The following is a 22,548-nucleotide window of genomic DNA, read 5'->3' as shown; positions in this document are numbered from 1 at the left end:
TTTGAAATGGGCTGGGCGATTAGGTCATAACTGATCTTTATTGTTGCAGCTGAAGATTATTTAGCTCACTCCCAGAGGAGTTTGTGTCACCCGCCTGCCCCACCTCCAGCTCTGCGGAGCTGAAGCTGACCTGCCTTGGGCCTGGAGCCCTGCCGTCAGCCTCCAATGAGAAACCAGGGACAGTGGCTGGCCTGTTTACTCATTTTCTCTCCTTGGGGGCCTCAGCAGTTGTGTCCCCGCCCCTCATCCCAGACTTTACTGCATTTCTCACTCTCCTTGTCTCTGCCACACCTTTTGTCTTTCTGGCCCTGGGCCTCCTCCCCTGTTCAGTCCTCCTGGGGACCAAAGCCCAAGGGTCAGAGAGAACTGTTCAAGCACATCCCTGCAGCAGCCTCTGAGCCCAAGTTCAGAGAGCTTTCCCAGGCATGCCCTAGAAAGGAAACCAGGGCGGGAGGAATGAGTTTCCCTAAAAATATATCTAGATTTCCCAGTGGAGGGACGAGTGGGAGGGTGGAAGGCAGGACCATGGACTCCACTGGACACTCAGCTCCTCTCTGAACCCGAGGCGAGGAGGCTACTACTGGAAAAAAAAAACCTCCCTGGAAAAGAACGGAAAGAGAAAAATTCTTCTACCCACAGATAAATCTCCAAGGGCTGTCCTGGGCCATGGAGATTAATTATATTATTATTTGTGATAATAATACACTGCATAGAGTACTCTAAAATATTTTTAACTGATTTCATTCTGCTCATCAGCATGACCTCATTTGTCTGGGGCTATGAGGCAGGCAAAGAGGAGCTCCATTTCCTAAAAGAGAGAGCTGGGGACAAGAGCAGCTAAGTGACTTGCCCGAGTCAAAACCAGAACCCTAGTGCCCTGCCTCTTCACCTCAGATCATTTATGTGGTTTCCTTGTGACAATACGGGGGTCTCCTCTGGGAGGCTGTGACTTTCACTTTGCTGGGTTGAAATCCCCTGGTAAGATCACCTGGAGATGCAGAGCTTTACCTGACAGGGGATTCAAAGTCTCCAACTTCTTTTTTTTTAATTTATTTATTTAATTTACTTATTTTTGGCTGCACTGGGTCTTCGTTGCTGCGCGCGGGCTTTCTCTAGTTGCAGCGAGCAGGGGCCACTCTTCGTTGGGGTGCGTGGGCTTCTTATTGCGGTGGCTTCTCTTCTTGCAGACCTCGGGCTCTAGGTGCACGGGCTTCAGTAGTTGTGGCTCGCAGGCTTCAGTAGTTGTGGCTTGCGGGCTCTAGAGAGCAGGCTCAGTAGTTGTGGCGCACAGGCTTATTTGTTCCACGACATGTGAGATCTTCCCGGACCCGGGCTGGAACCCATGTCCCCTGCATTGGCAGGTGGATTCTTAACCACTGCACCACCATATCCTACTTCTTTTAAGTGGCAGGCCGTTCCTGGGCCCCCACCCTCATCCCATGTCCTCTTGCTTTAGAGAGCAGTAACGCCTCAGAATGAAGGACTGACCACTGCTGCCATTCATTACTGCACACCCGTAGTGTGCCAGGGTCTGTGCAAGAGTTCACATGAATTATCCTACTTAATTCTCCCAGTAACTCTGGGTAACTCTGATGGGATCAGAGACGTCAACCTTCCCTAGGTCACACAGCTAATAAGAGGCAAGATTTAAGCCCAGGACCTCCTGGACTCTGGAGCACATGCATTTACCTGTGAAAGATGTACTGCAGAGGAGAGATGAGAAAGTGGAGGCCCACAGAGAGAGAGGGATTTGCCAGACGTAGAGCCAGGGTATCCTGGCTTCCAGGACCAGAGCGGTCCCTTTGCCCCATCTCAGGTCGTTGGCAGTTTCCTCCTTCAGAGTCATAATTTTATCCCCCACTGCCTGCTATGTCAGATGATCTATGACCATCACCCATTTTCAGTTTATAAAGAAACTTCTTACTTTAAAAACAAACCCCCAAAACTCAAGCAAACAAACAATTCCTCAAATAATGAATGAGATCTCTGAGTTATCCTCCTATCAGTGTCCTCATAGATGCCTGATATGTTCAACTCATGTGGTCTCCCAACCCCATCCCCAATCCTTGTTAAGTTTGAACCAGGCCAAAGAAACAGCAGAGCAGAAGTGGTCTTCAGCACCCAGCTGGAGTTTTTGTGTTTGGCTCCCATCCCTCAGAGCCCAGTGTGGTATAGAAGAGACAACTCTTCTCCTAGCTCCAGCACTGAGTCCAGTAACCTACATCTCACTGGCCACTCCTGCCCCACTACTGCCTGGATGGGGGCCATTAAGTGCTCAGGCCTCCAATCCCCAGGGGCCTCTGTCCAGAGGGCAAATAAGCCACACCTGCTCAGTGAGACCTGGATGGGGAGTGCAGTGGGGTCAGAATAGCACTGAGTGAGGCTTCTGCAGAACCTGTCTGAAAAACCAGCTCTCAAAAAAAAAAAAAAAGTCCTGCTCTGTAGAGATTTCTGATTTCTGCAGTTTTAAAACCCCTATGGCAGCTGATTGCAAGCTACCATTGGATTTAACACTCCTGAACATTGAACACTTGGCTCTTGTGATCCGGCATAGGCTGGCTCCAGCACAGGCTGGCTCCAGCACACCACTGCCCCCTCCTATGATGCCCACCCTTGACTCCCAGACGTCCTTGACGCAGGGGCAGTTTTTACGTTTTGTCTCAGTCTCTGGCAGGTGTCTGACAAACAGTCTAGGAAAACTGGGTCCCAGACTGTACATCTCCTCAAGCTCCCAGGTTCCAGCCACAGTGCAAAGAAGCAAACAGTATAAAGCCTTGATGTCTAAAAGTTTTTTTCTTCCAAGGAGTTCAAAGCAGTTGCTGTGTCTGATCGTACCTTATCCTCCCAACACCCTGGGAAAGTAGAGACACAGCAGGAATGATTTTGGTATCCCTTCCCGAAAGTTGGAGACACTGAGGTCCAGAAAGCTTAGCTTGGTCAAGGCCACCAGCAGTTTGGAGCAGAGGCTAGAATGGGAAGCCCAGTTATGCCTCCCATTCTCAACCTCACAGCCCCTTCCCCCACTCTGCCTTCTCATGACCCCATAGCAGGAGGCGGATGGGGATGGAGAAGCATGAGATCTCCCTGTGGTTTTCCCAGACAGAACAGAGGTCTCTACTTCCCAGCTCTCCCAGTCTCAGACCACACACCCTTAGCTCCTCCAGGGGAGCTGGCCCGACAGGCTTCCCTTGGGGCTGTGCCAGCTCTGTCTCCGCTCATTAGCAGGTCTGTTTCCAGGTGGATCCACTGTGGGGTCATTAAAGCAATAAACAAGTTCCCGATGGTGGGCTGGACCTGGCACCCACTGATCCCTGCATTGTGCAGAGTTCCAGCGGGCCCACACAGCCCCCGAAACAATGCCTCACTTCCTCCCAGGAAGACGCAGACCTGAGCCAGTCTCCTGGGCTCGCCCACGTGCTCTGGCCAAGTCATTGTCTTCAAGTCGGAAGGGTCCAGCCATTCCCATGACCAGGGTAATTGCATCCTCTTTTCTGTCCAAAAGTAGGAGGAAGACAAGGGGCTGGGGCCAAAGAACCATAGCTCCCCTAAGGATGCTGTTGCTCAAACCCCCCCAGTTTCTGGTCCTCATTGCCCACCTGGATTCCACGCTTTAGCCTCTTCCTGGAACAGGGGTGCAAAGAAGACTCTAGAAACAAATGCAGGACAGGAGCCCTAATCAAGCCTCTCAGCCCTCTTGGCACCCTTTTTATATGCTTAGCTAGGATTGTTTCCTTTGTCTCCAAATGGTTTGTATATATATATCTCCCCAGGGGAGGGAGGGGTGAGTGGTGGCAGGGTCCGTGAATAATGTGAGCAACAAGGTCATCCAGCCTTGCAAAGAGTCATTCGCCTGGTGGGGAGGAACACTGGCCAGCTCAGGCTGTTCTTTCTCAAGGGATTCTAATGGGTCATCAGTGGGACCCCAAGCCACAATCACTGCCAATCTGGATTTCTTTCTTTTAAATAGTTCTATTTGGGATTTCCTAGGTGAAATGATGTTTTAGGGGCAGGAGAGGACCTGGGACAGAAGGAGCTAGGATCCGAAAAGAGGATGAGACTCCGGTGGAGAAGAGACCAAGAAGCCTAGGCCAGGAACTTCATGTACAGGCCAGAGAGCCTGGGCCTGTGGTCCACAGGATAAGTGTGGAGGTCTGGAGGCGGAGGTGCCAGAGAGTCTATGTGCAGTCTCTCACCCTTGCCAAGACCCAGTGAAAGCTGGTGAGGCTGATGTGTTTAGTCGAGGGCCAACTCTGCATCAGCTGAACACAGTTTGCTAAGACTGGTCAGCTTTGACCTCAAGCCCTTACCTGGGAAAACACAGAAGGCTTATCCTTAAAGCCAGCTGGTCAGGGGTACAGGAGGTTCTGGATTGTGGAGGCTGGTGAAGAAAGGCCTGGCTGGGGGTGGCAGGTGGGGAGGACATGATGGGAAAGAGACCTTTCCCAGAGAAAGGAGGCCCTGCTGTGGAATGGCTTTGGGGTAAAGATGTTGGAAAAGGGGGATGCTGAAGGGAGGTGGGAAGATAGAGACTGAAACCAACCTCAAACTCTACTCCTGCAATGTAGGATGTGGCCAACGTTGCCTTTTTTTCTTTTTAAATTAACTTTATTGAGGTGTAATTTACTTAAAGTAAAACATACCATTTTTAGATGTATAGTTCGATACGTTTTGACAAATTTTTAAACCTATGTAACCACCACCACAATCAAGATATAGAACATTTCCATTGTCCCCAAAATGTTCCCTCCAACCACTGGCCCCAGGCAACCACTGATCTGTTATCTGTCACCATAGACTAGCTTTGCAAATTCAAGATTTTCATATAAATGGAACCATGGAGCACGGACACTTGTGTCTGGCTTCCCCCAGTTGTTGCATGAACCTGTAGTTCTTCTTTTCATTGCTGAGTAGTATTCTATTGTGTGACTTCACCACAATTTCTTTCTTTATACTTGTTCATGGACACCTGGATTATTTCCAGTTTGGGGCTGTTATGAATAAAACTTCCTTCAACATTAGTATAAAAGTCTTTGTGGGGTTTCCCTGGTGGTGCAGTGGTTAAGAATCTGCCTGCCAATGCAGGGGACACGGGCTCGAGCCCTGGTCCGGGAAGATCTCACATGCCGCAGAACAACTAAGCCTGTGTGCCACAACTACTGAGCCTGCACTCTAGAGCCCGCGAGCCACAACTACTGAAGACTGAGTGCCTAGAGTCCGTGCTCTGCAACAAGAGAAGCCACCACAATGTGAAGCCCGTGCACCGCAACAAAGAGTAGTCCCTGCTTGCACAACTAGAGAAAGCCCATGCACAGCAACAAAGACCCAACGCAGCCAAAAATAAATAAATAAATTTATACTTTAAAAAAGTCTTGCAAAATAAAAAATTAAAAAAAAAAGTCTTTGTGGGTATATATTTTCATTTCTCTTGGGTATATATCTAGTAGGGGAATTTTGGGGTCATATGCTAAGTGTATGCTAATTTTATAAGAAATCATCAAAATCTTTTCCAAAGTGGTGCATTTTATGCACCCATCAACAATATATGAATGTTCCAGTTGCTCTGCGTCCTTGCTCACACTTTGCATTGTCCATCTTTTTTCTTTTAGTCATTCCAATAGGAGTGTAATAAAATCTCGTTGCAGTTTTCATTTGCATTTCCTTGATAACTAAAGATGTTGAATATGCCTTATTGGCCATTCACAGATTTTCTTCAGTGAAGTTATTGTTCAAGTATTTTGTCCATTTTTTAAAAATTGGGTTGTTTGCCTTATTATTGAAACATAAGAGTTCTTTATATATTCTGAACACAAGTCCTTTGTCAGATACATGTATTGTAAATACTTTTTCCCAGGCTGTGGCCTGTGACTTCCTTTATTGTTTTCCCAAAGTGTCCTTTGAAGAGTAGAAGTCTCCAATTTCAATGGAGTCAAATTTATTGTTTCTTTTTTGGTGTCCTTAGAAATCTTTAATAACTCCAAGGTAATAAAGATTTTCTCCTATGTTTTCTTTTAGAATTTTATTATTTTTGCTTTTATGTTTAGGTCTATGATCCATTTCTAGTTTATTTTTGTATACGTTATCAGGTTGTGGTCAAGGTGTATTTTTTTCCATAAGACTATGCAGTTGTTCTGGCTTCATTTGTTGAAAAGATATCCTTTCCTCTTTAAATTACTGTGGCACCAAGGAGCCTGCATGCTGCAACTAAGGAGCCCACCTGCTGCAACTAAGACCTGACACAACCAAATAAATAAATAAATAAATAAATAAATAAATAAATCAAAAAGTAGGCTTAGCATCATATTAAAAAAAAAAAGTCATGGGAAAATAAATAAATAAATTCATTTATTACTGTGGCACCCTTGTCAAAATCAATTGACAAAACATGTGTAGGTCTATTTATGGACTCTCTGGTCTGTTTCACTGCCCATCCTTACACCAACACCACACTGACTCCATTACTATAGCTTTAGAGTATGTGTTGAAGTCAAGTCCTACTTTGCTCTTCTTTTTCAAGATAGTTTTGGATGTTCTAGGTCCTTTGAATTTCCATGTAAATTTTAGAATAAGCTTGTCAATTTCTGCAAAAATTACTGGGTGATTATCTTAGTCCCTGGGGCTGCTAAAACAGAATACCATAGACTTACCGTAGGCTTAAACAACAGAAATTTATTTCTCAGTTCTGGAAGCTGGGCAGTCCAAGATCAAGAGACTAGCAGATTCAGTGTCTGGTGAGAGCCTGCTTCCTGGTTCATAGATGGCCATCTTTTTTTACTGTGTCCTGACACAGCAGAAGGGGTAAGGTTTCTCTCTGGGGACTTTTTATAAGGGCACTAATTCCTTTTGTGAGGGCTCTACCCTCATGACCTAATCATCACTCAAAGGCCTCACACCTAATGCAATCATTGGGATTAGGATTTCAACATGTGAATTTGGAGAGGGGGAGACACAAATTCAGTCCATAGCAGTGATTATGACTGGGATTGCATTGAATCTATAGGTCAGTTTTGGGAGCATCAACATTTTAACAATATTAAGTCTTCCATCCATGAACATTGCATATCTCATTTTTTTTTAAAGGTAATTAACATTATTTATTTATTTATTTATTTTTGGCTGCGTTGGGTCTTCATTGCTGCACGCAGGCTTTCTCTAGTTGCACTGTATGGGGGCCACTCTTTGCTGCGGTGCGCCACCTTCTCATTGCGGTGGCTTCTCTTGTTGCAGAGCTTGGGCTCTAGGCATGCAGGTGTTAGTAGTTGTGGCACGCAGGCTCAGTAGTTGTGGCTCGCAGGCTCTAGAGCGCAGGCTCAGTAGCTGTGGCGCATGGGCTTAGTTGCTCCACGGCATGTGGCACCTTCCCGGACCAGGGCTCAAACCCATGTCCCCTACTTTGGCAGGCAGATTCTTAACCACTGAGCCACCAGGGAAGCCCTATTTGCAAAAATTTTGTTAAGGCTTTGTGTCTATGTTCAAGGGATATTACTCTGTAGTTTTCTTTCCTTGTAATGTCTTTGGTCGTGGCATCAGTGTAATGCTGGACTCATAATATGAGCTGGGAAATGTTCCTTTTTCCTCTGCTTTCTGAAACAATTAATGTATTATTAGTATTATTTCATCCTCAAATCATTGATAAAGTTTTGCAAGTTTTTCAAACAATTATGAACTCAAGTCTTTAATAGATAGAAGGCTATTCAGATATTCTATTTCTTCTTGGGCCAGTTTTTCTAATGTATATTTCAAGAAATTTGGGGCTTCCCTGGTGGCGCAGTGGTTGAGAGTCCGCCTGCCGATACAGGAGACACGGGTTCGTGCCCCGGTTTGGGAAGATCCCACATGCTGCAGAGCGGCTAGGCCCATGAGCCGTGGCCGCTGGGCCTGCACGTCCGGAGCCTGTGCTCTGCAAAGGGAGAGGCCACAACAGTGAGAGAGGCCCGCGTACCGCAAAAAAAAAAAAAAAAAAAAGAAATTTGTTCATTTCATGTAAGTTGCCAAATTTATTCTAAAAAGTTGTGAACAATACTCCCTTCTTATCCTTTTAATGTCTACAGGATTTGAAGTGATGCTCCCTCCTTTTCATCCTGATGTTGGTAATTTGTGGCTCTTCTCTTTTGTTGTTGATCAGTCTAGCTAGAAGTTTATCGATTTTACTGATCTTTTCAAAGAACCAGCCTTTACTTTCATTGATTTTCTTCATTGTTGGTCTGTTTCCTATTTCACTGATTTCCACTCTTATCTTTATTATTTTCTTCCCAACATTGATTTTTGAAGGTCATAGAAGGCATAGGTTCCCACTCCCATCTTCAATCACAAATCATGGAAGGTCTGAATGGAAAGGGGTCTTAGTCATAAACTTGTCCAATCCGTTCATTTTATAGGTGAACAGAAATCTGAGGGGGAAGGAATTTTCCTCAGGCCACTTAGTTTTTTTTCCAAGGCCAACTCATTTATTCATTTATTTATTCCTTCCTTCATTAATATATTCTTATTCATTCATGTAAGACATATTTGTTGATCTTGTACTATGGGTCAGAGACTGCTCTGTTCTAAGAACAAAGTTGAATAAGTCACAGTCTCTGCCTTGAAAAATCTCCCAGCCTAATGATGGAGAGAGCAAGTAATCAGACAGTTACAATGCAGTGCCAAGTGCCATATCAGAGGTGTTTTCAGGGTGCCATGGATGGCTGGTGTGAAGATAAGGGTGGTCAGTAAAGACTTCAGATAAGACATTTTAAATGGAGTCACCAGTCAAAATAACTCTTCTTCACTCCAGAAAGAGCTTTGCGAATCTACAAACTATTTGTTTTAAACAAGGCAAATAGAAAGCAATGCAAATCTCAATAAGCAGTCATCAATTAATCAATTAGCTAATTTTGTGTCCAGCATCATGATATGAGGTTTGGGAGAATACAAATTATGCAGATGATTAAATCATGCTTTCCAGAGAATAAATATTCTCTCAGATTCCTGTTTACATATTGATTTTCTTTTTTGCAGATGGCTGATCCCATCCATAGGTGGTAAATATATGTCGAAGCTATGGAGTTATCTTACTGATACTGACACCTTATCTATTATCTCCTTACCTATTGCTGCATAAAAAATTACCCCCAAACTTTGCATCTCAAAATAATAAACACTATTATCTCACACAGTTTCTGAGGTTCAGGAATCCAGGTGTGCTTAGCTGAGTGATTCTGGCTCAGATTCTCTTAGGAGGTCTCTTGCGAAGTTATCAGCCAGGGCTGTAGTCTCTGAAGACTTGACTGGGGCTGGAGTGTCTGCTTCCAAGCTCACTCACATGGCTGAGGGCAGGAGGCCTGAGTTCCTTACCACATGGGCCTTTCCACAAGGCTGCTTGACATGGCAGGTGACTTCTCTCAGAGTGAATGATCCAAATGCCAATCTGCTTTTTATGACCTGGTCTCCAAATCACATATTGTCACTTCTACCTTATTCTGTTCATCACAAATGAGTCACTAAGTCCAGCTCACATTCAGTGGAAAGGGATTACAGCAGGGCAAGAGCATGCACACCTAGAGATGGGCATCACTGGGAATCCATCTTGGAGACTTACTACCACAGATATCTTCACAGACTGACTACAATTTTAAGAATCTAGAAGCTTAGTGACATTGAGATTGAAACGGCCAATTCACCTTTGCCTCATTTTCCACATAGAACTGCAAAAAAGGCCCTAATTCTTAGAAATGAAATTAGTTCATAGATCTAGTTATATCCTAAAATAAAAAGTAATAGGGTTTAGGGCCAAGACAGAGGAGCAGGAAGACCCTGAGCTCACCTCCTCCCACAGGCACACCAAAATTACACCTATTTACTGAGCAGCTATTGATGAGAAAGACTGGAAGACTACCAGAAAACAACTTCTGCAACTAAAGATATAAAGAAGGAACCACAACAAGATGGGTAAGTAGGGCAGAGATGTGGTATAGTCAAGACCCATACCCCCAGGTGGGCAACTCACAAACAGGAGGATAATCACAATTGCAGATGTTCTCCCCGAGGAGTGAGTGATTAGAGCCCCACAGCAGGCTCACCAGGCTGGGAGTCCTGCACCAGGAAGACAAGCCTCCAGAATGTATGGCACTGAAGGCCAATAGGACTCATTTCGGGGGAGAGCCAGGGGGCTGTGGGAAATAGAAACTCCACTGTTAAAGAGCACACACAAAATCTCACATGCTCTGAGACCCAGGGCAGAGCAGTAATTTGAAAGGAACCTGGGTGAGACCCACCTGCTGATCTTGGAGAGCCTCCCGGAGAGGCAGGAAGAAACTGGAGCTCAACCTGAGGACAAAGACACTGGCAGTAGCCATTTTGGGGAGTTTGTTCTACCATGAGGACCCTGGCGCTGGTAAGTGCCACTTTGGAGTCCTCCTTCTAGCCTATTAGGGCTGGGACCCAAACCTACCCATCAGCCCGTGGGACCCAGTACCGGGATGCCTTAGGCCATGTAACTAGCTGGGCAGAGTCTCAGCCCCATCCACCAGCAGGCCTGCTGCCTTAAGACTCCCTGAGCCCATAGCGGCCCTGGAACCTGGGCCTGTGCAACAGAGGGCCCAGGACCCAGCACCACACACCAGTTCACTGGCACTAGCCCTGGGACCCGTAGGGTCCTGCAGCCAGGACACAGCTCTGCCCACCAGTGGGCCAGCACTAGCCCCAGGACCTGGCCTCACTCATCTATGGGCAGGCACCAGCCCTGGGATCCCACGGACCTTGGCCCCACCCGCCAACAGCAGAAACCAGCCCTAGGATTACCATAGCCTTGCAGCCTCCCAAACCAGGACACAGCCCACCCACAAGCAAGATAGCACCAACTCCAGGACCCCCTGGGCCCCAGCCCCACCCACCAGTAGGCCCATACCAGCTCCAAGACACCTTGGACCCCTCAGCCAGCTGTCCCAGGATCCAGCCCCACTCACCAGCAGGCCAACACCCCAGACCCTGCAGCCAGCCATGTCAGGAACTGGCCCTTCCCACCAGCAGGTTGACACCAGATCTGGGACCCTCAGACTCACAACCACCCACTGCAGAACCCAGCTCTACCCACCAGTGGGCCAGCACTAGCCCCAAGATCCTTCAGGGCCCTGCAGCCAGCACCCTTGTGACTCAGCCCTGGCAACCAACCAGACCAGGGGCCAGCCATGCCTACCAGACTGCCCACAGTAGTCAGCCCGCCACCAGAGGAGGACCTGTGCAGCCCAAATATAGGGCACCCCTGGAACAGATAGCTCTGATGATCACAAGGGAGAGCACTGCTGGAGTGTATAGGATCTTCAAAAGGCCATTTCTCCAAGGTTGGGAAATGTAACCAACCTACCAGTTACATAGAAATAAAAATAGCAAATTAGGCAAAATGAGGTGACAGGAATATCTTCCAAATGAAAGAACAAGGTAAAACCCCAGAAGAAGAACTAAGTGAAGTGGAAATAGGCAATCTACTCAATAGAGAGTTGGAGGTAATGACTGCAAAGATGTTCAAAGAACTTGGGAAAAGAATGGATAAACAGAGTGAGAAGTTAGAAGTTTTTAACTGAGTTAGAAAATATAAAAAAAGAACCAAACAGAGATGAAGAATACCATAACTGAAATTTAAAATACACTAGAAGTAATCAACAGTAGATTAAATGATACAGAGGAACAGATCAGCAAGCTGGAAGACACAGTAAGTGGAAATCACTGAAGCTGAACAGGAAAATGAAAAAAAGGAATAAAAAGAAATGAGGACGGTTTAAGAGACCTCTGGGACAATATCATGCACACTAATATTCACATTACAGAGGTCCCAGAAGGAGAAGAGAGAAAGAAAGGGACAGAGAGCATATCTGAAGACATAATAGCTGAAAACTTCCCTAATCTGGGAAATGAAACATCCAGGTCCAGGAAGCACAGAGTTTCCCAAATAGGGTCAGCCCAAAGAGGACCACACCAAGACACACTGTAATTTAAAATGAAAAAAAAAAAATTAAAGATAAAGAGAGAATATTAAAAGTGGCAAGAGAAAAGCAACAAGTTACATACAAGGGAAACTATCAGGTGACTTCTCAGCAGAAACTCTGCAGGTCAGAAGGGAGTGGTAGGATATATTTAAAGTGACGAAAGGGAAAAACCTACAACCAAGAATGGTCTACCAGGCAGGACTTTCATTCAGATTTGATGGAGAAATCAAAAGTTTTACAGACAAGCAAAAGCTAAAAGAGTTCAGCACCACCAAATCAGCTTCACAAGAAATGTTAAAGGGACCTCTCTAACCAAAAAAGAAAAGGCCATGAGAAACATGAAAATTACAAATGGAACAATCTCATTGGTAAAGGCTCATATACAGTAAAGGTAGTATAAGTCAGCCATGTATAAAGCTAGTAGGAAGGTTAAAAGACAAAAACAGTAAAATCAGCTATATCCACAAGAAGTAGTTAGGGGATACACAAAACAAAAAGATGTAAAATATGATGTCAAAAACATTAAATGTGATGGGGGTGGGAGGAATAAAAAGGGAGGGTTGTTAAAGTGTGTTTGAATTTAAGAGATCAGCAACTTAAAATAATCATATATATATATATATATATATTGCTATGTACAGTGTGGGGAATATAGTACATAACTATGTATTACCTTTGTTATAGTGACATATTGTAACTAGACTTATCATGGTGATAATTTTGAAATGTATAGAAATACTAAATCACTATGGTATGTTGTGTTACAGGAACTAACATAGTGTTGAAGGTCGTCAATTATACTGCAAAAAAAAAAGGCCGGAGCAGAGGGATAAATTGGGAGATTGGATTGACTTATATACACTACTATATATAAAATAGATAACTAATAAGAACCTACTATATAGCACAGGGAACTCAACTCAATATTCTGCAATGGCCTATAAGGGAAAAGAATCTAAAAAAAGAAATGGGTATATGTATACGTATAACTGATTCAGTTTGCTGTACACCTGAATCTAACACAACATTGTAAATAAACTATACTCCAATAAAAATTTTTTTAAAAAGCAAACAAATTCATAGAAAAAGAGAACAGATTTGTGGTTACCAGAGGCAGGGGTGGCTGGAGGGGGAATTGGATGAAGGTGGTCAAATGGTAGGAACTTCTACTTATAAGACAAATAAGTACGAGGGATATAATATACAGCATGATAAATACAACCCACACTGCTGTATGTCATATATGAAATTCTTGAGAGTAAATCCTAGGAGTTCTCATCACAAGAAAAAAAATTTTTTTTGTTTCTTTAATTTTGTATCTATATGAGATGATGGATGTTCAATACATTTTGTGGTAATCATTTCACGACATATGTAAGTCAAATCATTATGCTGTACACTGTAAACTTATAAGTGCTGTATGTCAATTGTATCTCAATAAAACTGGAAGGAAAAAAAAAGTAATAGGAGTTTTTACTGAGAAACCTATCCAGCCCCGTGCTGGGAGAACTACTTTAGATATTAGGAGGCAACTTCAAGGAATCTTCTGGAAGGATGTAACTATTATCCTTTGATAGTTTAGAATTATACAGGCTTATGACTCAATTTATTTATCTTAAGAACTGAAGACAGAAAGGAGTGGGGATGAGGGGTATTATGGACTGAATGTTTGTGTCCCCCCAGAACACACATGTTGCAGCTCTAATCCCCCAGTGTGATTTGGATGTGAGACCTTTGGGAGGTAATTAGGTCTAGATGAGATCATGAGGGTAAGCCTCCATGATGGGAATTAGTGTTCTTATAAGAAGAGGAAGAGAAGAGAGAGGAAAGCTCTCTCTCTTCACCAAGTACAAATACAGGGAGAAGTCAGCAGCCTACAAGCCAGGAAGACAGTTCTCATCAGGAATTCAATCGGCTGGCACCTAGATCTTGGACTTCTAGCCTCCAGAATTGTGAGGAATGAATTTCTGTTGTTTAGGCCACCCAGTCTACAGCATCTTGTTACAGTAGCCTGAGCAGACAAATACAAGGAGTTACTGTCACCTGATTGAGTAGAAGCAAGACTAAATTCATAGTGTTAGGATTCTACTGAGCTTCAGTGGTGGAAGAATCTGCAGGCTTTCACAGAAGCCTGTCTGTAGAGGGGCCGGGCTGATGGCAGGGAGCTCTAACAGCTGAAGAAGTAACTGAAAGTGTGACTGGGGAGCATGAAAGTAACCATTTTAAGGGCCAACTTGGAGTTCTAAGCCAACAGTAGAAAATTTGGAGAGGAATCACATTGCTGGTAGAGGGGTGGGGTCAGTATGGTCACTGGTGTAGATTCCTCTGATGAAAGATGGTTTTTAACAGAATAGGTTCTTCTGTTTGCATAGTTTTTTCATGAAAAGGATTTTTAAAGTGGGAACAAGAGCTAAGACCTAGCTTACTTTTCCAGGACTCAAGAAAACAGAACACAGCGAGGAGGCTTGTACAGTCATGAAATGTGGCAGCTCATCCACCCTCATGCACCCTGGTGACAAGGAAAGGTTCTCTTTCCTGCCTACAGGAGCAACCCAGCAGGGATATATCTAACTCTTCTCTGAAACTTCTCAGAAGGACATGATTCCAGGCTCACCTCAAAAGAAGTGAAAGTTTTGGGGGAGACCTACATGCTAAAGAGAACCGATTCAGCTACTGTAACAAAAGGCCAGTGTCACAGTGTCTCGGTTTATTAGTCTCTCCTGTAATTTTCCAAAAATAAGCTGTACAGAGCTTCATGGGGGCTCTGTAGTATCAGAGACCCAGACTCCTTTTTTAATGCCCCATCTCATGACCTGAGATACCTAGTACAGCTCCTGCCACCATAAAGGAGAAAGAATGGGCAGATTACTTCCTTTCTTGTTAAGGACATGACCAGAGAGTTGCATGTATTACTTTGTGTAGGTCCTATAGGGCAGAACCTAGGCACATGGCCATGTTTAGCTGCCAGGGAGACTAGGAAATGCAGCCTTTTGATTGGCAGTTAGTTTCTCAGCAAAAACTTGTATTATTCTAGAAGAGAAAAACATCTTGTGGGACAACTAGCAGTCTCTGACACAATAACCTCTTTTCATCTTGCATGGAAGCAGGGCAAATCAGATTAGTCATAGGAAAAGATACTTTTATTAGACTATAAACTTAATGACGGCAAGGAGCCTAGTTCTTTTTGCTCTTCACTTTGTCATCATTGCCTAGCACACAGTTCATGCACATAGTAGGGTCTCAATATTTATCAAATACATGAATGAATGAGAGGCAGCTAAGATGTAAGGACTTCAGAAGACCCTCCACTGTGCCTCTTCCCAAGGACTCTTGTTGCAAGGATCCAGAGAACTTGGTTTCTTGTCAAAATTAAAAACCTGAGGAGTTGTGCTAGGATTCCTTCCCGAAGCAAAATTCCTACCCACCACAGCCACCCTTACAAATAGTGTGGTTTCTTTACAGCCTTGGTCTAACATGTAGTGATGGTTAAGTGTTAGATGAGGCAGTGCACATGGAGCAGTCTGATGGCATCTGCTGTGAGAAAGCTAGGCTCTTCCAACAGTTCTAATGTGCTATTACTATAAGCAAACCTGATATCTTCCGGGGAGAATTTTTTCCCAAGGTCTCTTATATTACGCAGATTAATTCTTATAGATGGGAGGAGCCAGCTTTGGAGCAAACTGGGCATCTATTGGGAATTGCTGGTAGGGTCAGCTCAAGGAGGTAGAGCCCCCGCCCCAGCCTCCTCAGCTTGGGGGCTGGGTTAGCCTCCCAGCTCTCCCCTGAGGGCTGTGTTTCCACCCTCGGCATTTAATAAGCTGAGAGAATCGAAAACAGTAAAACATGGAAGATAATACAACAGTCAATAAAAAGATAAAGTAAACTAAGAAGAAATAAAAAGATGGTAAGACCAGTTCTAAAAAAAGGCAGCAGGCAAAGTGATAATATGAACTAAAAACAAACCAAATAAACTAAAAACAAATTAAAAGATGGAACAAAGACACAGTAAGGCAAAGGTTAGAAATAGAAGATGGAAAATAAAAAGATAATTCAATAACAATAAGTCTAGAAGATAAGATGAGGTAAAAGAAAAGAGTATAAAATATCTAGAAGAAAGAAAAAACAGAGATTAAAAATGACTGAGATAAGTAAAATCATTAAAACCAGAAAAATAAAAGACTAAAGGGATTAAAAACAATAAAACGTGTTAAACCAATACCAGAAGAAATAAAAAATTTAAAAGACTGGTCTATGAGGGAAGAGAGTAATAGATCAGTTTTGTTTCAAGTTAAAATAGTGCTGCAATGCAAGTGCAAAAGCCTTCCCCTTCATGCAGACTCATTCTCTGAGTCCAGGCAGCCTCAAGGTTGTGCAGACCTCCCAACCCCTAAGCATCCATAGTAACTTGCTAGGGCTGGTCTAACAAAGTACCACAGAGTGGGCGGCTTAAACAGCAGAAGTTTATTTTCTCACAGTTCTGGAGCCTCGAAGTCCACAGTCAAGGTGTTGGCAGAGTTGGTTCCTTCTGAGGGCCACAAGGGAAGGATCTGTCTCAGCCCTCTCTCCCTGGCTTGGAGGTGGCCATCTTCTCCTTGTCTTTCCTCTGTGTGTGTCTGCATGCAAATTTCCTCTTCTTATAAAGACAACGGTCCTATTGGATTAGGGCTCACCCTAATTACTCCATTTTAACTTAATTGCCTCTGTAAAGACCCTGTCTCCAAATATGTCACATTCTGAAGTATTACAGGCTAGGATATACGAATCTGGGGAAGGGCCCATAATAGCATCCCTAAAAGGAGTTCCTGGGAGGATACCCTCCAGGCAGAGAGATAAAAGCAGAGAGCAGAATCTTTGACTTTTTGCCTAGTTTGGGGCCTCTGAAGGAGCTGAATTTTTTTCTCCTTGATTTGGATTTCTGATTAATATTCTTCATTTCACTTGAACCCACAGGGTAGTAAGGCTGAGCCCGAGAAGGATAAGACTCTGGAGTCCCTGACCCATTTTGTCTCATGACATTAGGGCTGCTGGGAGCAAGAAATGTCCTGGCAGCCAGTCTCCTGTGCCTAACGGAGAGGCCCACCCACAAGGCTGGGCTGGTGTGCCTAGCTTCTCCTGCCAAGACACTTCTGCTCTGGCTACAAACACTTTGTGATATGGAAGGTGCCTTCTAATTCCCTGCAAACCCACAGCAATGATCTCCAGCTGGGTTTTGGTGTTTGTACATCGTTGTCTTCTGCCTTTTCCAAGCAGGGAAGCCTTGGAGAGCTGGGCACGGGAACACCCCACTCTTAGGAATGAGTGTTCTGTACTTGGTTTCTCTCTGAGGTGGAGCTCAGAACTGTGTGCAGTGGAGAGAAGCCTGGAAAGTCCTTCTCCTGGGGAAGAGGAAGCCCTGACTCACAGATGACCTAGCCCAGATCAGCTAGTTCAATCTCCTCGTTAATGGATGAGGAAATAGAAATCCAGGAAGGAAAGACTTGCTCCCAAGTGTTCTCTCCCTCCCCCCTCAACACGCACATTCACTGAGCGGGCAGGCAGAGCCCAGCCCCCAGGCTGCCTTCTGACAGGGCCAGCTTCCAGGGCCTTCAACCTGTGCAGCCATACATGCCCTGTGCTTGATTTAATGCTCTGCTATCGCCATCTTGAATTCTTAATACTTTGAAACAAAGACGCCACGCGTCATTTTGCAGTGGGCCCTGTAATTTGTGGCGGCCAGTCCTGCCCCTCGCCCCACTTCCCACTGTGCTCTGATGAGGAAGGAAGCACAAGCCACCCAAGCTCTTTTTGGCCACGAGCTGTCTGGAACAGAGACTTTGGGTACAGTTCTTAGCACAAGATAAACCCTTCAGAGAAGGAGGAGGAAGGGAGGACGCCTTTGCTTCAGGTCCAAGGCTGTCCCTCCGGCCTCGATTCCTCAGTGAGTCCTCAGCTGGGGCACGAGCCTCAGTCACCCACCTCGAATCTGCAGCCTGCAGACTTGGCCTGTCCTAGCCCTGTTCTCTTCAAAATCCCCTCAGTCTCCCCGGCAGAAACCCAAGGGGGCGGGAGAGGGGAGGGATGAAAGGAAAGTGAAAGTATCAGCCTCTCTGGATGGCCCTTCTCCTCCTCCTCCTCCCTCCTCCCCCCCCGTTGCCATGGAGACCAGAACAAAGCCTCTCTTTCCCCTCTTTTCTGGATTGTTAATTGTCTTTACTCCATGGTGCCTTTGTTAATTGTTGCCAGTCCCTCCCAGGATGAGGATCTAGGTCTCCTCAAGACAGGAAAGAGAGTTAAAAAAAAAAGTTAGGGGGTGGGGGTGGGGCAGTGTAAGCCCCGGGGTGGGGTGGAGGTGAAGAGGAGAAGGCTGCAGCAGGATTTTCTAACTTGCCCAGGCTTCTGGGAAGCGGACACCCTCTTTACCTCTTTCACTCCGTCCCTCAATCAGCTGCCTTTTCAGGTGGGGCCCAATGGCCCCCCCTCTGAAGGAGGGGATGGGAAAGAATAGAAAGACAGAAGAAAAAAACAACCATTGTGTGTACGTGCATGTGTGTGTGTGCGTGCATGCATGCATGCGTGTGTGTGTGTGTGTGTGTGTGGCAGGTGCCCTCTCAGAGGGAGGTGGCTGTCATTGCACTGCACCCATTCCAAGTTGACCATTGAGACATGTGGCCTGCTTTTTATCCCCGGCACTTAGGACTACTGGTAATTAAATTTACAGAGAGAATGCGTGCTAGTTCTGGAGGTGAGAATGACTACTCCAGCCCTCTTCCCCCTGCTCGATTCCCCATAGTAGCTACACACGTGAAGGATAGAGCAAAGATGTTTTAGAAGCACGCACGTGCGCGTGTGTGTGCATGTGTTTGTATATGTACAGGACTCAAGTCGTCAGCACGAGCGCACTCAAGAGCACACGCACTGAGTGGGGTCCCTGTGTGTGCACACATGCAGTTGTGTTGGGGGTGGTGGTGGTGGTATGTGTTGAGACCTCTGTCCTTCCTTGGGAGAAAGTCCTCCACTTGGGGGACAAGAGGCTGACCGTCAACGTAAGAAGCAAAGAGCTGTTTCTACTTCTAGGGTCTAAGCTAGAATCTAGGCTGTTAAATAATACTCAAGTGTTAGTTTGTATGGTTCAGAGTCTAAGGACCCCATAAGAAGTGAAGCAAGGTGGTATAGTAGAAAAAGCATGGATTTGAGGGCCAGAAACTTGGATTCAAATGTCAACTCTTGCCCCTTCATTATGTGGTCTTGGAAACTTCCCTTCCTCACTCTGAGTATCATTGCCCTTATCTGTAAAGTGGAACTGTTCCCATCATCACAGAGTTGTTGAGAGATTAAAGGAGATCACGTGAGACTTCCCTGGTGGTCCACTGGCTAAGGCTCCACGCTTCCAATGCAGGGGCCCAGGTTCAAACCCTGGTCAGGAAACTAGATCCCATATGCATGCCACAACTAAGAGTTCTCACACCACAACTGAAGATACCGCATGCCACGGTGAAGATCCTGCATGCTACAACTAAGACCTGGCGCAGCCAAATAAATAAATAAATAAAAATTAAAAAAAAAAAAAAAAAAAGGAGATCATATGTATAAAGTACCAGCCTTGGTACCTCTCCTTTCTGTGCACAAAGAGAGGACCGGAGGAGATGGTTCTGGGAGGCTGATTCCTTCCAGATCTTATATTCTCAGATTCTGATAGGCAAATGAAACATTCTATGAATCCACCTGTTATCTTCCTGATCAGCTTCCATACTAATCAAGACCGAGGGCGACTCTGGAAAAACTTGGGTTAAACTGAGTTAGAGGCCCACCAGCGTCAGCTGGAAGGGAGTGCCTTCTCTGAAAGCCGAGGCCCACCTGAGCGAATACCCCTGATTCACTCCTGACTCAAATGTCTGACTATAGGGATCTAGAAAAGCACTTCCTCGGTCAGTAGGAGGAAGAGCTGGTGCCCAGACAAGCTCTGCTGGGCTGGGCCTACCCTGACCCGACCCAAGCTACAAGCTCCCTCCTCTAGGCTGCACAGAGAAAATGGCCCTTGGGAGGTGCCGGTGGTCTTGCGGGAAACAGGAAGGGCTTCAGGCAAAGCAGCCAGACAGGGATTTCCATGTGGTCTCAGCTCACTTCCTCTCCTGGAGCTTCTCCCCCAGGCCCTGCTCCTGTAACAGTGAGGAAAGCAATTCACAAGATTCTGTGAATTTAATCCTTTTATACTTCTCCAACATGCATTTGCATTTTACACTTTGTCTCTAACCTTGGAGGTTAAAGCAGTGTGGAGAACCTCAGCAACCCCGGACACTGCAGCCCCCACCAGTGTCTCAGGAGCAGGTTTGCCACCACACGAAGTGGATTGGAGACCACACTCACTGAAGCCAATCAAAGTCATTCCTTCAGCAAATATATTTTGAGCATCTCCTATGGGCTCTGGAAATTAAATGGAAAGTAGAGCAGACAAGTTTCTTCCCTCACAGAGCCTACAATCTAAAGTGGAAACAGAAAAGCACAAGAAAACAGAAAACTGATAAAATAAGTAAATATCAATTGTTGTAAGTGATATGAAGGCGGCAAATGGGGCCTAGAAGAATAAAGGTGGGAGATGGGGGTAGGGGATGACTGTAGGTGGGGAAGGAGGAAAGATGAAGGAAAGGACATTTGTGTTGAGAGCAGAGAATGAAATGGAGCCACTCTGGGAAGGGCAGGGTTTGGGGAGGCACTTTCCAGGTAAAGAGATATTTATAGGGTTTGAGGTCTGGTTTAAGGCTGATACTTTAATATGGGGATTGGGCAAATTTTGTGAGATTACCATTCAGGATTGGAGGACACAGCAAGGGGAGGGTCTTGAAAAATAAACAATTGTTTGATAAGCTAGTGGTTTGCCATGTTAAACAAACTATTGTCCTGAGAAGGGGGCTGTTTGAGCAGTCTATTGTTCAGATAAATTGATTTTCAGGAAGTTCCTGAGGCAAATAATGAAGTTATTTACTGGTTTACAGTCTTATCTTCCCGGGCAAGAAATTTCTGGAACAAATATTAAAGTCACGTCAATGTAAGCAGCCTTAGTTAAATTATGTGGCTGCAAGTAGTCTCAGTTCTCAGAAGCAGCAAGGCTGTGGTAGTCTAGCTGAGAGATGACGATGGTCTGGGCTAGGGTGGGGACAGTGAAGACAGAGAAGTAGATGGATTGGAATATATTTTTGGAGACAGATCAACAGCACTCACTGAGTAGATTAGAACAGAGAGAAGGAATCAAAGATGACTCCTAGGTTTTAGGCTCAAGCCACTGGGTAGGTGGTACGATTTGCTGAGATGGGAAAGATGGTACAGGATATAAACAGGCTTAGGGGGGTGGTTATAGGCTCAATTCTGAACATGTTAAGTTTAGGATGTCTGTGAGTCCTTGGGTAGAAATGTCAAGGGTATGGTTGGATACATGGGTCCAAAGTACATTAGACAATCCTGGAGACTTAAATAAAGAATTGGGAGAATCATCAGTGCCTCATTTGTATTTAAAGTTATGGAAACAGTTAAAATTTCACCCAGGGAGAGAAAGTAGAGAGAAAGGAAAATGGGGTACAGGAGAGCCCACAGGACACACCCACCTGGAGACAACGGTGGAGGAATAAATATAAACAAGGGAGGCTGAGAAAGGGCAACCAGCGAGGTCGGAAGAAATTCAGGAGAGTGTGGAATCCTGAAGTGTTTTAAGGAGGGAGTGGTTAAATGTGTAAGTTTGATTGGTGTTCCCAGGAAACAGTGCGGTAGTATAGAAAGACCTAGAATCTTCAGAGTCAAATAACTTCCTCCCATCACTTACTGGCTATGACTTTGAGCTTCATTTTTCTTACCTAAATGGGGATAATGATACCACCCTCACAGAGTTGGGATAAGGTACAAATCGATGTTATATATGAAAATAGTACTGTGCCTAAGACACAGTAGGCAGGTACTATAAAGATCCCAATTCAAGTGGCAGTGATTGGGAAGGGTGGACACCAATGAAGTAAGATATAGTAGGTGGGGATATTGGAGAGAGGAAAGCCCACTTCCCACCTCTCCTTTCTTCCTGTCTCAATTTGCCACAGCTAAGGATAGCTACAAGGAGGGATCCACAATGAGACTGCCCATTGAAGCTGATCAGGGGCCAGAGAAAACAGCCTGACCTATGGAAAACACAGGTATGCTGGCTGGGAGGAGGAAAGACTTGCTGGTACCTGGCTTCATAGTTTCTGAAAGGGTTTCATCCACAGTTGTCCAAAAGCCGGACTCTGAAGAGTTAATGTTGACTTCCCTCGTCTCCTTACCCCCACCTGTTTCCTCCTTTCCATCTTCCTTACCCCCAGCTCAGGCCCACCTTATTTTTACCCTGGTTACCGCCATTGTCTGGTCACTGACCTCCCTGCCTTCAGTTAGACTGATCTCATCAGAGGCCCTGCTTAGAATTCCTCAGTGACTGATTGATTCCCTTCAATCAACCAACTGATCGACAAATATTTATCAAGGATCTGCTCTTTGCCAAGACCTGGCTAAACACAAGGGATCTAACAGTGAGCCAGAGAGACACATCCCTTCCCTTGTGCTGCTTACTGGGGAGTCAGACAAATGAACAGTTACCATA

This window comes from Mesoplodon mirus (assembly GCF_964341445.2).
Source record: "Mesoplodon mirus genome assembly, chromosome: 3".
Lineage (NCBI taxonomy): Eukaryota > Metazoa > Chordata > Mammalia > Artiodactyla > Ziphiidae > Mesoplodon > Mesoplodon mirus.
The sequence above is the reverse complement of the archived record's forward strand: the minus strand, read 5'-3'. Positions refer to the sequence as shown.